Source organism: Hylobates moloch, unplaced genomic scaffold (genome assembly GCF_009828535.3).
Source record: "Hylobates moloch isolate HMO894 unplaced genomic scaffold, HMol_V3 SCAFFOLD_18, whole genome shotgun sequence".
NCBI lineage: Eukaryota > Metazoa > Chordata > Mammalia > Primates > Hylobatidae > Hylobates > Hylobates moloch.
The window spans coordinates 36,337,204-36,353,562 of record NW_026652293.1 but is presented as its reverse complement, the minus strand read 5'-3'; the positions used below and the strand labels follow the sequence as shown (position 1 = coordinate 36,353,562).

General features: G+C 44.3%; 1 protein-coding gene across 5 annotated transcripts in view; it reads right to left on the bottom strand.

Moving 5' to 3' along the window:
• JAK1 (Janus kinase 1) overlaps positions 1-16,359 on the bottom strand; it is a 235,316-nt gene that overhangs the window by 126,816 nt on the left and 92,141 nt on the right. For 2 of the 5 annotated variants that reach the window (XM_032137307.2, XM_032137309.2), the window contains exon 1: positions 7,549-7,766. The exons of 2 other annotated variants lie outside the window; for them this stretch is intronic. The gene's annotated coding sequence lies outside the window, so the exon portion shown is untranslated. Of the gene's footprint in view, positions 1-7,449; positions 7,466-7,548; positions 7,767-16,359 lie in introns of those variants that run through there. One more of the 5 variants, XM_058430815.1, reaches the window with a different exon arrangement.

Genomic DNA, 16,359 nt, shown 5'->3' with positions numbered 1-16,359 from the left:
TAACTCCTTTGCTGTCAAAGCATATGGGATGAGAATGACATCAATAGCTCTTTTCCAATCACATGGCAACAACTGTTCTTGAGTATAAATAATGCCCAGACCCAAGAAACCCGTCCAACATATATATCACCAAGAAGGAAATACATTTAAAATATTTTAAAACACACATCTATGATTAAGAGGAAGGGCCAACTCTTTGTACACTTTCACATTTTGGGTAAATCTTGCTTTAGGAAAGCAAAATATGTATATGGAAACAGAAACTGTAAAAGGGCATTCCGTAGAAACTGAATACATATTTGAGAGTCCCTTTAAACTCTTATAATTCCTTACCAGCAAAACTCCCTGGAGTATTATCTGATTTACAAGATATTTAATTTCCACACAACTCTGAAGACACCGTTTTACAAACAGGTATACATGGTGCCTCTGCCAATAGCCCACAACTTGCTAAGTAAACTGAATCAGTGAGGTCAACACAGTATCTTCACATTAACTTTCCCAGAAAGTCGAATACATTCCTACCAAATTATATACCTTGGATGGCACTTTAAATTAAATAAAAGCACCTTTGTTAGTCATTTTTCCTTAAAAATAAAGTAAAACCTAATTTACCTAGCACCTTTGGCACTGTCTATGTAATAAACCCTTCTAGATTTGAGAAACTGCCTTCTTTTTTGATTTACTCATTGCTAACTGAAATCTAACATAGAATATATCTGTTAGTCTTTGTTTTGTATCTACTGGTGGCATCTTCCCTACTATGTTAAAACATTCTGAATATAATTTGAGGGTTTTTTTTAAATACACATCCTAGTTACCAATCATTAAAATAAAATAAGCCAGGCATGGTGGTTCATGCCTATTATCCCAAAACTTTGGGAGGCCAAGGCAGGAGGATTGCTTGAGCCCAGGAGTTCGAGACCAGCCTGAGTAACTGAATGAAACCCCTCTCAACAAAACAACTTAAAAATTAACTGGGTATAGGCCGGGCGTGGTGGCTCACGCTTGTAATCCCAGCACTTTGGGAGGCCAAGGCGGGCGGATCACGAGGTCAGGAGATCGAGACCACGGTGAAACCCCGTCTCTACTAAAAATACAAAAAAATTAGCCAGGCGTGGTGGTGGGCGCCTGTAGTCCCAGCTACTCGGAGAGGCTGAGGCAGGAGAATGGCGTGAACCCGGGAGGCGGAGCTTGCAGTGAGCCAAGATTGCGCCACCGCACTCCAGCCTGGGGGACAGAGCGAGACTCCGTCTCAAAAAAAAAAAAAAAAAATTAACTGGGTATTGTGGCACATGCCTGTGGTTCCTGCTACTCAGAAGGCTGAGGTGGGAGGACTGCTTGAACCCAGAAGGTCAATGCTGCCTTGAGTTGTGACCACACCACTGCACTTCAGCCTGGGTGACAGTGCGAGACATTGTCTCAAAATAAAATAAAATTTAAAAATAGCTAGCACATTTTTAGCTCATGCTGACATCATTTCAAAATCTTAAGCATAGTCATTCAACCCTCAAAACAACCTCAGAGGTAGGTACTGTCTTTATTGTCATTCTGTGGATAAGGAAACAGGTGTAACTTGCTCACAATCTCACAGCTAGGATCAAACCACACAGTGTAGATCTAGAGCCTCCAAAAACAGACTATCAGAATCAAAAAAACAAAACAAGGCTAAAAGACAACCAATCAGTCTGTTTTCTACTCAAAGCTACCATAAATTGATGTGATTTAGTCTCCTACAGCTGGGTTCAAGTTATTACTGTCTTCTATGCAGACGGCCGCAGCTCCTCTTCCTAGGTTTCACAGTCAACCTTCTCTCGCAGATCACTCTTAAGTCACTTTCCCTGAGTTAAAGCAAAGATTCCTCACTGGTGTTTCACCCTGAAGAAAACCTCTTCTTTGAATTTGTCTACAGAAATTCTCTGAAAGCAGCTTCTTATATTGTCCTCAGACCCTCTTGCATACCTCCTAACCCCTAAATGAGACATCTGAAGTTGCCCTTTTTTGCTAGAGATGGGAACTTTCACTTCATTTATGCTCAACAACTTGACCTATTCTTCATGGCTTGATTATCATTTCCAATACCAAACATCATACTGTGCTGTGATTAACAATGCAACCTCAAATTGCTCTCATGTTGACAATGGTGTTTGCCCTCCACTAAATGCCCCAGATTGTTTCACTTTTGAGTTTTGGTTCTCCTTGTCATAAACCAGTAGAAACTCCTTGTTCACTTCTAAGATAAAAATTAACACTGCTTGCCTCTGAGAACATGTCTTCCTGTATTCATCCACTTAACAACTCCTGTCTCTTAGGTTTCTTGTATTTAATTTCCTAATGGCTTAAAAACCAGTTAGATAAACTGTCAAAAAAAATTATTTATAAATTAAAAGCAAATCAAAGTGGGTTTATTCCACTGTAAGGAAAGCATAGATGAACTTCATGACATCTTGCTTGGCTCGAAGCCTTTCTTGTTTCCTAGCAGTCTTCTGGATAGCTGATAAATGGCAGATAATAAAAGGCGTTTTCTGGGATGGGGAGGAGAGAGTTGCACAATGGTCAGATGAAGCTCACCCTTCATAGAACTCTCAGTGCTTCAGGTCTTTCATTTGCTAATGATGTTATTCTTGAGCATAGAAACTTCAAATGGCTTCTCATCTTCCCCACTCATTCATTCAACAGAGGCCTCAGTCCCTAACCTAACACTGCTCACAAATTTGCGGAAAGAGTTATGGTCTTCACAATCTGGACCCAACCTGCATGTCCTGCCCTACCTCCTTCTGCTCCCTCCCAAGCAGTCTTTGCTCTAATCTAGTGGCCACTTCCAAGTCTGCCACTGACACCACGTACATGCCCACTTTTATGTCTTTGCTCACACTATATCTCTGCCTACATTTCCTTCCCACCCTAAAACAAAGGAACTCCTACTCACTCCTGAAGGCCCAATTCAAATGAAGCCTCTTCAAAAAAGCATTTGACAAGGGCTCCAAGCAGGGATTAGCTCTCTTCAGGGTCCTGGGGCTCTTAATTCCGACGGCTACTACAGCATCACCCACAATGTGTTACAGCTATGTATACCAAGTTTATTTCCATATAAACTGTGTCTTATCCTTCTGCCAGACACTTAATAGGTACCAAAGAGATGTCTGTGCATACAAAGAATGAATTAATCTGTAACATTAAAAAAAGAAAGATAACAAATAAGGGGAAACTACTTTCTAGTCCTCAGACTTCAAAGGAGTGCCATGAAGTGTTCCAGGAAACATTCTACAATCACAAAGATTTGCTCTTTTACATGTATATAGTCTGCAACTGTAAAACTGAACATGCCCTCAGGGTCTTCCACTAGACTGTAAATTCTACCAGGACAGATTTGTACCTGTTTTGTTGTCTGTCTATTCACTCTCTGAGATTCACTGCAAGAGCTCAACAAGTATTTGCTAAATGAATAAAAGAATGTACAAAATGCTAGTGTGAATAGTACTGTTAAGTAAATTCAGTTACCACAGATTAAAAATATCCCAACAAACGCCAGCTCTATCTTCTGGCCAGAGTAGACTTAAAAGAAATTATCCTTTTGTTTCTAAAGCAGGTCTTGCCTCAGGACTACACAGTTTATCCACAGAGCACCAAGGAAGAATGTGTGCCCACTGACAACTACAAAGAATCACAGATCATAAACCCTCAGAAGTGGAGGTATCACGGAAATGAGCTTAATGTTTTATGCTTTCCTGTTGCCTTAAACTGCCAAGAAGGCTGGTGCACCTCAGAGGAAAGAATACTCACAGGAATTAGTTTCCGGTCCCTGAAACCCAGTCATTTCAACATGACAGCTGTTTGAAATCCCATGTAACCAGAGGGTTTGTGAGACAGGAAGCAACAGTGGCACACCTAGCTGAGCACAGGGGAGAGTAAGAAGCAGAGAGGAAACAAGCTGAATGAGAACGTGGCTTGGAGGCAGCAAGGAAAGTATAAAAACAATGAACCAGGCCAGGCGCGGTGGCTCACGCCTATAATCCCAGCACTTTGGGAGGTCAAGGCAGGCGGATCACTTGAGATCAGAAGTTCGAGACCAGCCTGGCCAACAAGGTGAAACCCCATCTCTACTAAAAAACAACACAAAAATTACCCAGGCATGGTGGAACGTGCCTGTAATCCCAGCTACTCGGGAGGCTGAGGCACGAGAATCACTTGAACCTGGGAGGCAGAGGCTGCAGTGAGCCTAGACTGTGCCACTGCATTCCAGCCTGGGCGACAGAGTGAGACTCCATCTCGAAAAATAAAAATAATAATAAAAACAATGAACCGATGTCTCTGATGCCTACTATAATGTAACTTACCTTTGCATCGTAATTATTAAAAAAGAAAGAAATGAAGGGCACAGAAACAAGGAACACCTTCCTTGGTCACCAGCTACTCTCTCTCATCATTCATTCTCTGAATCCTAACTGCTCTTATACAAAAGAAATTGGCAAGGATGTGAGGGTGCTTAAATGGACAAGCGAGTAGAGCATGAATGACTTGTTCCCTCTATTTTCTACTTTCCTATAATTTTCTAATTTTTCTATAGTGAATTCCCCTTATTGTTATGATGGGGAAAAATAACCTTTGTTTAAAGAAATTATAGAGCTAAAAAGTACATGTTCTGACGATAAGAAAACGAAGTACACTAAAAAAAAAACCTTTACCCCAAAAAATGAATAACAAAGAATTCGATAATATCAAACCAGCCCCAGGCGGCTTTTTACTCAACATATTGCCTTAACCCTGGTTCCCTCAACTACCGGTAAATCTAATGATTCACTTATGAAAAACACTCTTCATATTAGTTATGATTTGCATAGCACGTCACAGTTTCCATGCATTATTTACCTGATTTCCCCCCAAAACTCTGCGAGATGACCAGGGAGAATACTTTTAACTCCATTTTGCAAATGAAGAAAATAGGTGCCCTGAAGTGAAAAAATTTGCCACAAGAGCCCAGATCTTCTTGCTCCTTACTCAGTATTCCAAAGCAGGACTTCTCAACCTGGGCACTACTGAGATGGATAATTCTTTGTTTGGGATGGGGGCTGTCTTGTGCGTTATAGGATGTTTAGTAGCATCCCTAGCCTCTAACCACTAGATGCCTACCAGTAGCACCGCTCCTTTCCCCCAAGTTGTAACAACCAAAAATGTCTCCGGAAACTGCAAATATCTCATTGGGTGCAAAATCGTACCCTTACTGGTCTAAAAAAATCTGCAAAGTTCCTTCCAACACTCCTGTTCAATGACAAGGTTCCATATACCACTGAGCCACAATAAATCACAGAGCATCCAATGTTGCTTCCTCAGTGAGATTCCCTTAATAAGCCAATTCCCCATCCACTTAAAATAATGGTTTTAAATGTGAAAATGAACAAGAAAAATGTCTTTGTATGAATATTCATATCTCAGACAATAAATCTTCTAACAGCAGGCTATTATCTCATCAAGACATAAGGACATAGAAAATGAGATGTGTGTTTGAGGGGAAAACAACACCAGAGGAATCTGAGAATTAGAAAACACAGATCTTGGTCTTTGCTATGCAGTTATACCTTAGTGTTCTGTTGTTGTCTCTATACAAATGAGTATCAACCTACACGTTCTCAATGCTTGTTTCAGTCGGAAGTATATGGCTTTAGCCAAGCTCATGTTAAGATCCTAAATTACAACAACTGAAATGTAGTTATATTTTGGGAAATGTTTGAATTATTTTACCTATATCTAATTTATGCATTCTCTACAATCATTTCCCAGTGGTAGTAAATAATTAGTATAGCATGAAATGGAGGAAACCATTTAAACTGGCTGTATTCAGTGTGGAGTATTACACTGCAATCTTAGCAGTAAAAAAAACATAGTTTTGTGTCTAGTTACAGAAACTAAGACTCGGTCAACGCGCTTAGTTAATATGATATACAGAATTAAGAAGAGGTTATGATTATTCCTATTTATAATGTCCAAAGTCATTCAAGTATGATGTCCTCACATCTTTAAATGTGATCTGGATCTATACAGGGGAGACATTTTCTCCACATTACAAAGCATATTGTACCAGAAATGTCTGGAACTCTGGTGGTCTCCACTAATCTTCACCACAAGTACAAAAGAACACATCGATCCTTCAATGAAAATAATTCCCTGGTCTCGGAAAACATCAGAGTCACCAAAAGCAAAATCAAGAAACAACACATAATGGGGTTTTGGAAAGGGAAGAACAAAGATTCAATCAATAGAAATCGCTCATCTTAAACAAAATCTACTGTGCCTATACCCATACGTAACTCAAATCTTTTCTTAAAAAAAAAAAAAAAAAAAGAAAAAAGCCAAAACCAATACGCCCTGATTACATCTCTCTCTGCATTATTCTCATCACTTCACTACCCATGTTTTACTCCCTGAAAGAAGTAATGGCAATTTTATACCACCATAAATTTCTGCCAGTGAGAGAAAAGCCCTATGACTTGGGGAAAAAAGTGTCAGTGACATGTATAGTGATGTACTCAACCAGGAGCAGAAGGCAGCTCACAGCCACGTAGTAAGAAGAGTGGCAGGAAGGATGGGGTCCCCTTCCCCAGGAATACACAGGAAATCATGGAGTGCAAACCCTCCAAAAAACGTGTGCTCAAACACCTGGCAAACATCGCATCTTTTATCTAGAATTCCTTGGTAAACACACATCCAAGGAGCCCACATCCCACGGACCCTGGGGAGTGACTTTGGAGGAGTGTCTATTAGTCCTCCGATGCTCCCGGTCGCAGACCACGCGCAGATGGAGTTGGAGTGAGGGAGCCAGAGACCAGCCCCAGTTTCGGTTAATCAGTCCCTTTCCAGTGGGATTCGCAATTCCCTGGGTGGTTCTCTCCCACTGTTCCCCTTCCCTGGTCCTCTCGCCCAGGGTCACCTTTCCCACTTCTCGCTGGCTACCTGAGGCCTGGTTCCTAACAGAACCTAAGAGGGGAGGGGGCGTTTCCCGAGTTCGCGGACGCCCAACACCCAGCTCCAAATCCCAGAAACTTTCCCTTGCTGAGACCGCAAGGAAGGAAAAGCGCTAAGACCCTCAGCCTCCTTCCTGAGGCCGAAGAAGAAAACCTTCCTGCGCTGCCACCCCGGCCGGGAGCTGGCGGTCAAGTTCGCGGTGCAAGGAGCTAGAGACGTCAGCCCTCCAGCCCGCGCCTGTATCTCGGGGTGGTATAAACAGGATGTCAGACAGCGCGCTCCGGGCTTGTTTATGAAAACTTGCCGTGCGCGCTGGGGGAGGGGGCGGCCTGGCTTAACCGCTCTCCTCCCGGCCGGGGGCCCCCGCCCGGCGACCTCCTCACCGCCCGCCGGCTCCGCGGGGCTGGAAATCCCCGCCTTCCCCGCCCGAGCCGCGGGGTCCTGAGCTGCGCTCAGGAGCAGCCCGGGCCAAGCAGCGTGAGGACCGACCGAGAGCGGTGGCTGCGCCTCCTGCCAGTCCGGGCTGCGCGACCCTCGCCTGCCGACCGCGGCCGCCCCGGCTCCTCCACCTCCCCCGGTGACACTCACCACTTCCGTGTGCGCCTGGGCCGGGCGGCGCCGGGTCGCTGCGCTGGCTGGGGTCGACCGGCCGGCTCGCTAGGCGGCCAGCCCCGCGGGGCCCCAGCGTGCGCGCGCCCAGGGCTGAGGAGGGGTCGCGGCGAGAACAACCGGGACTGGGCGCAGGCCCGCGCTGTCTGCAGCTCCGGGATACTCCGCGGCCGCCGCGGCCTGAGCTCAGCGACGCACCGCCTCCCGCCCCGCCCCGCCCCGCGGCCGGCCCCACCCCCGCGGCCGCCGGGCCCACCCCCTCGCAACGTCACCAGCGGCAGCCCCGGAAAGCGGGGCGGGGCCGCGGTCCCGGCTGAGACTCTGCGCCTCCGGCCTACCCGCCCCGCGCCGATCCGGCTTCGCTCGCGAAGCCGCCCCCACTCGTCTGTGTTCACCGCGTCCTCTAGATTCTAGAATCTAGAAACTCATCTAGGAAGCGAGGTCAGCCAGCGCGGGGAGTAAAATTGCCAGGATTCTCCCGTAGATTGTCCCCTCCCAGCTCTGGAGCCCCCTCCGCCACACCTTTGTGCGCTCGATGCAGAAATGCATCCCGCCTCCTCCGTATACGCTCCGCTTCTTACCCCAGCTGAGCAGGAGGGGAGCTAGTGGAGCACTAGACTAAAAAGAACTTAATACAGCCCCCAGCTTGGGCAAGCTACTGCAGATCCAACACATTCCGTATTTTAAAAGCTCTTTACGAAAAAAAAAAAAAAGCGTATGCATAATAGGAATTAGAACTACATTCACTGATACCTAATGCATGTACAGCGCTTTTCATTTTTCACTAATAACCTCTCAAAGTAGTAGTATCATGAGGAACAAATTAAGTCTTAAGTATCTTAATCAAGGTCACACTGTAGCCAAGATTCATACTTCGTAGGCAGTCCACGGACAAATCCTAACAATTTTATTTCCTTAGGTATCATCTCTCCAGTCGGTTCACTTGTCTATGTTCCAGCAACACCTTCCGAGCTGCCACCATCTCTCACCTGAAGGGACCACGAACACCTCTTAAATCGTCACTGCATTCACTCCAGCCCCCAATTAATTCTCTACAATGAACTTTTAAAAATTCAAATCTGTTCCACACACTCCCATGCTTAAAACACTCCAGCGACTTCCCCCTGACAATCCCTGGATGAAAATCCTCCGGGGCCGTGCACGGTCTGAATTCTGCAGCTTCAGGGCTGTGGACAGAGGCTGCCCCACCTGTGCTGACTTCACTAACCCTGCTGGACAGTTCCTGACCACTTGAGTTACTGCAACTGAAACTGAGCAAGATATTCTGGGTGTGGAATAAAGTCAAGCATCCGAATTAGACTACTGAATTTGAGGTTTGGCCTCCACCACTAACCACCTGTGTTGCCCTAAACAATTCTCAGTTGACTCAATTCTCAGTGGAGCAGCAGACAAAAGGATCTCCAAAGTGCCTTCCAGAAGTAGAGAAAAGAGGACCAAAGAAGACCGGAGATCAGAGCAGACAGGGAGGCAACCCGGGTTGCCTGCATTGTGGGTGTTTGTGTGCAAGTCTTGTCTCGCCTGCCACACACTGAACAACACCTCAGGGCTGTTTGAATCATTTTCTTCACCTGTTAAATAGGGATAATGCCTTCCTTAAAGGGGTTTTCCTGAAGGTGAACTATGATAATATAGCCCACATGACATGGGCTCAGGAACTGGTAGGGGTTTTTATTGAGCTGGACCATAAAGAACAGGTGAGAGTGACATGAAGGGAGACAGAGACGTGAAAGAACAGCATTTCAGGTGAGGGTGTAAAGAAAAAGGAAAGTCAGGAAGGCAGCAGTGAACCCATTGTGCCCACGAACGAATCTGGCTGTTCACAGGGTGGAATCAGGGGAGAGGGTCTGAATTCAGTTTAGATCTGTTTGTCCTGTAACAGACATTGTGCTAGGTGATGAAGATTCAGAGAAAAAAAAAAAATAGACTAAGTTCCTGACCTCTGAATGCTCAATGCAGTCAGAGAGACAGGCAAGTAACAATTCAGTGTGATTCCTGGTCCTGTAATGGTGATCACAGAAGACAGTCACCCAGCCGAGTCTGAGGAAGTCAGAAGAAGCTTCAAGTAGCCGACAGGAGGCAGGAGTCAGGAGGTAGCAGCATATTCAGGCAGTAATAGTATATGCTGCCTGGGTGTGGCGGCTCGTGCCTGTAATCTCAGCACTTTGGGAGGCTGAGGCAGGAGGACTGCTTGAGGCCAGGAGTTTGAGACCAACCTGAGCAACATAGGAAGACCCTGTCTCTAAAATAAAAACAAACAAAAAAACACCAGGCACAGTGGCTCACGCCTGTAATCCCAGCACTTTGGGAGGCCGAGGTGGGCCAATCACTTGAGGTCAGGAGTTTGAGACCAGCCTGGCCAACATGGCGAAACCCCATCTCTACTAAAAATACAAAAATTAGCTGGGTGTGGTGGCGGGAGCCTCTAATGTCAGCTACTTGGGAGGCTGAGGCACGAGAATCACTTGAAGCTGGGAGGCAGACTTTGCAGTGAGCTGAGATTATGCCACTGCACTCCAGCCTGGGCAACAGAGCGAGACTCCCTCTCAAAAAAAAAAAAAAAAAAAAAAAAAGGTAAACTAGCTGGGCATGGTGGCACATGCCTGTATTTCCAGCTACTTGGGAGGCTGATGCTGGAGGATCACTTGAGCCCAGGAGTTTGAGGCTGCAGTGAGCTAGGATCACACCACTGCACTTTAGCCTGGGCAACAGAGTGAGACCCCTTCTCTTAAAAAAAAAAATAAGTATATGCTGTGTGACTGGGGAATGAGAAAAGATGAACCCCATGCAAAAACTTTTGCCTAAAAATAAAAAGCGTTGTTTTTTTTTTGAGAGAGAGATTTAAGGTTTTTGTTTTAGAAGAATCACCCTAGGGCAAGGGCTCTCAACCTCAGCATTATTGACATTGTGGACTGGAAAATTCTTCATTGTAGTGGGGGTGTCCTATGCATTGTAGGATGTTTAGCAGCATTTCTGACCTCTGACTACTAGGTGCTAGTAGCAAGTCCTCTTGTTCCCCCATCACACTCCCCTGCAACTCCCCACCCTCCTTTCCCAGCTGTGACTTCCAAAAATGTCTTCAGACATTGCCAAATGTCCCCTGGGGTGCAAAATCACACCCCACTGAGAACCACTAGTCTAGGGATAATATGGAAGATGAATTGGAGGGCAAGGAAATTAATTACATGTCATTGTAAAACTGAAAGCTGTGAGAGGGATGAGAGCCTATCTAAGGCAGTGGACTGGGGAAGGATACTGGGGAAGATGCAAAAAGCCTGAGGAGATAGAATGGACAGTGCTTGGTGACTGATTAGATGTGGCTACTGAGGCAGAGAGAGGAATCTCGCTTGACTCCCAAATTTTCTGAATTGGTTGACAAGCTGACCAAGGATGCCACCGACTGGATGCCACCGACTAAACAGGATAAGAAATTCAGTTTTATGTTTGAGAATAGGAAAGTTTTAAAAAGTCACCGAGCCAGGTGTGGTGACTCAGACCTGTAATCCCAGCATTTTGGGAGTTCAGGAGTTCAAAATGGGTTCAGGAGTTCAAAATGAGACCAGCTTGGGCAACATGGCAAAACCCTACATCTACAAAAAATAACTTGAGTGTGGTGGCACATGCCTGTGGTCCCAGCTACTCAGGAGTCGAGGTGGAAGGATCACTTGAGCCCAGGAGATCAAGGCTGCGGGGAGCTAGGATGGTGCCACTGCACTCAAGCCTGGGAAACAGAGTGAGATCCTGTCTCAAAAAAAAACCAAACAGGCCAGGCGCAGTGGCTCACACTTGTAATCCTAGGACTTTGGGAGGCCAAGATGGGTGGATTGCTTGAGGCCAGGAGCTCAAAACCAGCCTGGCCAACATGGTGAAACCCCGTCTCTACTAAAAATACAAAAAATTAGTTGGGCATGGTGGTGGGCACCTGTAATTCCAGCTTCTCTGGAGGCTGTGGCAGGAAAATAGCTTGAACCCAGAAGGCAGAGGTTGCAGTGAGCTAAGATGGCACCACTGCACTCCAGCCTGGGCAACGAGAAAAATTCCATCTCGAAAAAAACAAAACAAAAAGGGCCGGGTGCAGTGGTTCTTACCTGTAATCCTGCAATCCCAGCACTTTGGGAGGCCAAGACAGGTGGATCACCTGAGGTCAGGAGTTCAAGACCAGCCTGGCCAACATGGCAAAACTCTGTCTCTACTAAAAATACAAAAATTAGCCAGGCGTGGTGGCATGCACCTGTAGTCCCAGCTACTCAAGAGGCTGAGGCACGAGAACCACTTGAACCTGGGAGGCGGAGGTTGCAGTGAGCCGAGAGCACACCACTGCACTCCAGCCTAGGTGACACAGAGACTCTGTCTCAAAAAAAAAAAAAAACCACTGAGTAGACTATATGATATATAGGAGAGACACAATAGTGTAAAACAAAAGAATACAAATATTTCCTTCTAACATGTAATCCATGACATACATCTAAATTTAATTAAACTAAATGCAGTGTAGAAGCCTCTTATTAGAAAATTAATAATAACCACCCAACCACCAATCATGCACACAGTTTCACACATAAATCTTCATCAAAAGAACATGTCCCCATCAGTCTTCCTCTGCAAAATCTATTGCTTAGATAACAATGGGAAAGTATGTTAGATGCAAACAGTGACGTTTTTTCAACAACACTAAACTAAACTAAAACCCCATTGTACAAATAGGCGTGAGCCACTGCTCCTGGCCTGATTATTTCCTTAACCTGTATCACTGTCTAACATTATTCTAATTATGTATTAATTTACTTGTTTTCAACAATTTTCCTGACTAGGAATTTTTTCTGTCTTATTTCACTTCTGTGTTTGCAGTACAGAAAAATGCCTGGCACATAGTTGGTATACAACAAATATTTGTTGTATTTGCCTATCTAACCTTAAGGAGAGGGGATACCTTTGGAATCACAGAGAACATCACAATGCAAACAAACAAAAACCCACAACAATTCAACATATTTGAGTACAAGAAAATGGAAAACTTCTCCAAGTATAGTTTTTTAGGGCAAATAACATGCCATAAAATGCATATCAAAAGTATGACAGATAAGGCCGAGCGTGGTGGCTTACGCCTGTAATCTCAGCACTTTGGAAGGCCGAGGTGGGTGGATCACTTGAGGTCAGGAGTTCGAGACCAGCCTGGCCAACATAGCAAAACCCCGTCTCTACCAAAAATACAAAAATTAGCTAGGCATGGTGGCACATGCCTGTAATCCCAGCTACTTGGGAGGTTGAGGCAGGAGAGTTGCTTGAACTCGGGAGGCAGAGGTTGCAGTGAGCCGAGATCACACCACTGCGCTCGAGCCTGGGCAACAGAGTGAGACTCCATCTCAGAGAAACCTGGGCAACATGATGAAACTGCGTCTCTGCAAAAAGCAGCCAAGTGTGATGTCACGCACCTGTAGTCCCTGCTGCTCAGGAGGCTGAGGCAGGAGGATGGATGGAGGCTGGGAGGTTGAGGCTGCAGTGAGCCATGACCATGCCACCGTACTGCAGCCTGGGCAACAGAACAAGACCTTGTCTCAAAAAAAAGACAAAAGTATGACAGATAAAATATTGCTATCTTTATTAAAGATCTCATTGTTACAAATTGACAGACGATACCATGACCCTAGTAGATGGTGGGCAAAGAACAAAAACAGATAATATTCCCCCTACCTACTCTTCCACATGCGCCTTGATATGTTAAAAGAAAAATAGAAACTAGTGAGAAAGCATATAGAAAATCATTAACTTCTTTAATAATTGTAAAAATTCAAATTAAAGCTACAAGATACATTTTTAAAACATTAAAGGTACAAATTATTTGAAAAATTATAATGTCCACTGTTTTAGACCCTGATAGGCTGTACATTTTTCAGGGCAGTGTAGATTTGTGGAAACTGAATAGAAAGTAACTTGCCAATATTAATCTATGAATTCATCTAAAATTATACAGTCCATTTGACTCAATCCCATTTCTGTGACTGTGTTCTAAAGCAGTTGTTTTAATATTCAGTTTAGGCTGGATGCAGTGGCTCATGCCTGTAATCCCAGCACTTTGGGAGGTCAAGGCGGGTAGATCACTTGAGCTCAGGAGTTTGAGACCAGCCTGAGCAACATGACAAAACTCCATCTCTGCAAAAAATACAAAAATTAGCCGAGTGTGGTGGCTTGTGCCTGTAGTCCCAGCTACTCAGTAGGCTGAGGTGGGAGGATCACTTGAGCCTGGGAGGTTGAAGCTGCTGTGAGCCACGATCCCACCACTGCACTCTAGCCTGGGTGACAGAGTGAGACCCTGTCTCCAAAAGCAAAAAAACCATTTAATATTTATTGTTTAAAAATTATTTGCATAGGCTGGGTGGTGGCTCACGCCTGTAACTCCAGCACTTTTGGAGGCTAAGGTGGGAGGAATGCTTGAGGCCAGGAGTTCAAGACCAGCCTGGGCAACATAGGGAGACCTTGGTCTCTATAAAAATTTTAAAAATTAGCTGGGCGTGGTGGCATGCACCTGTAGTCCTAGCTACTGTGGAGGCTGAGGCAGGAGGATTACTTGAGCCCAGAAGGTAGAGGCCACAGTGAACCATGATTGTGCCACTGCACTCCAGTCTGGGCAACAGAACAAGATTCTGTCAAAAAAAAAAAAAGACAGACAGACAGACAGACAGAAAGAAAGAAAGAAAGAAAGAAGAAAGAAGAAAGAAAGAAAGAAAGAAAGAAAAGAAAGAAAGAAAGAAAGAAAGAAAGAAAGAAAGAGGAAGGAAGGAAAGGAAAGGAGAAAGAAAAGAAAAGAAAAGAAAGATTTAAGGAATATAAAGAGTGGGGAGGAGGACATAAATATTCATTCTATTTTTTTACTCTATTATATTTTATGCAGCTAAATATTTTACACATTCAGTATTTAAACCATATAAGATTTCAATGGATGTTCTAAAGTGTCAAAATTGCTATTTTTAAAAATCAAGACTGTCATTTTCTATTGAAAATATAGTATTAAGTGAATGTTCACCTTTTGTTTAACAATCCCTTCCCTCGTCTCACTTTGCAAAAAAAAAAAAGGAAAAGGAAAATCAAATGGTGAACCTCTTACAGCTTACAGCTGAAATAAACTTTGATGCTGACTGAGCACGTCTTTCTCTACATGCTCACTAACCCATTGAATCAGTTTCCATCTAAGGTGGGGAAGTGATTAGACTTACAGGAAGTCTAATCCTTTTCTATTGCTTAGTACCATGCAAACAGTAGGCTGTCTAAAATACTTATGCATAATGACAGAAAGTAAAAAAAAAATCGGATTAAATGTAATGGGAAGGAAAGGAAATACATGTATTTTACCTTAAAGGTATCATGCATGACATATGATAAAAGTTCAATAGATATTTGCTAAAGCTATAATTCAGTAAAGAAAAAAGATGAAAAGCAAATGAATCATGTATGTATATATAATTGTAAATGTCCACATTATCTTTTTAGACTAAAAATTTTCAGGTAATTGTCCAAAGTAGAACTTTGGTAACTCTGTCATAAATTCAATACATAGGGATCACACATTTGGTATTGTCCTAAAATCATTGCTTGAGAAAAAAACTTGATTCTGATTTGGAGAACTTCCTCCCCCGACTTCTGTAGAACATCAAGTTTCTCTTCCTCAGATACTTCAACTCTCAGTCTAACTGCCCCACAGATGAGTAGTTAAGGTAACTTTGGAGTAATACCGACTTAAGTTTAAATTTCAGCTCAGCTCTGCGGCTTACTAGTGTATATCCCAGGCAAGTTCCTAAATTAATCCTGTTTCCTTATACATAAAATCGGAATCATACTACCCAGCCCATTTACCTCAGTAAATGATTATGAAAGTTAGGTAAGAAGGTATCTATAAACTAACTATCCCTACCATAGTATGGCACATGGATCTGCCTTTAACTAGCTAGCAGCTAGCTGGGGAACATACTTAATTCAGATCCATCTGGAAACTCATCAGACAGGATTAGCCGGGCAAGAAATGTATTGAGGAAAATGCCTATGAAGGATCAAGGGAAGGGAAGCAGAAGAAAGCGAGGAAGGCCTCCAGACTGTGCTGCAGCTCTGACATCTGTGGAAGAAGAGAGGGAAAAAGAGATGATGGGGATAGAGAGTCAAACACTATAGCACAGTTCCAAAAAAGCCCTGGTTAGGCCAATCAGACCCCTTGAGCCAAAGTGGCCACTGCTCACAGGAATTAGCCAGCGTTCTCTTTTCTTTCTTTCTTTCTTTTTTCTTTTTTTTTTTTTTTTTTTTTTTGAGACGGAGTTTCACCCTTGTTGCCCAGGCTGGAGTGCAATGGTGCAATCTCGGCCCACTGCAATCTCTGCCTCCCAGGTTCAGGCAATTCTCCTGCCTCAGCCTCACAAGTAGCTGGGATTACAGGCATGTGCCACCATGCCCAGCTAATTTTGTATAGCTTTTTTTTTTTTTCTTTTAGAATCAGGGATCTCACTACATTGCCCGGGCTGGAGTGGAGTGGCTATTCACAGGAGTGATCATAGTATACTACAGCCTTGAACTCCTGGCCTCAGGTGATCAGCCTTAGCCTCCTCTGTAGCTAGGACTATAGGCATGCACCACTGCACCCCAAAAGAACTGACCAGCTTTCATATACCTGCCATGCTCAGTCATTGGTATGGAAAGCCCAGCTCTGTGCAAACATGGTGGTGTGTGCACAGAGGGAAGAGCTGGGGCTGTCAGTCAGTCATGCTCCACAGCAGGAGATCTGAGCAGTGC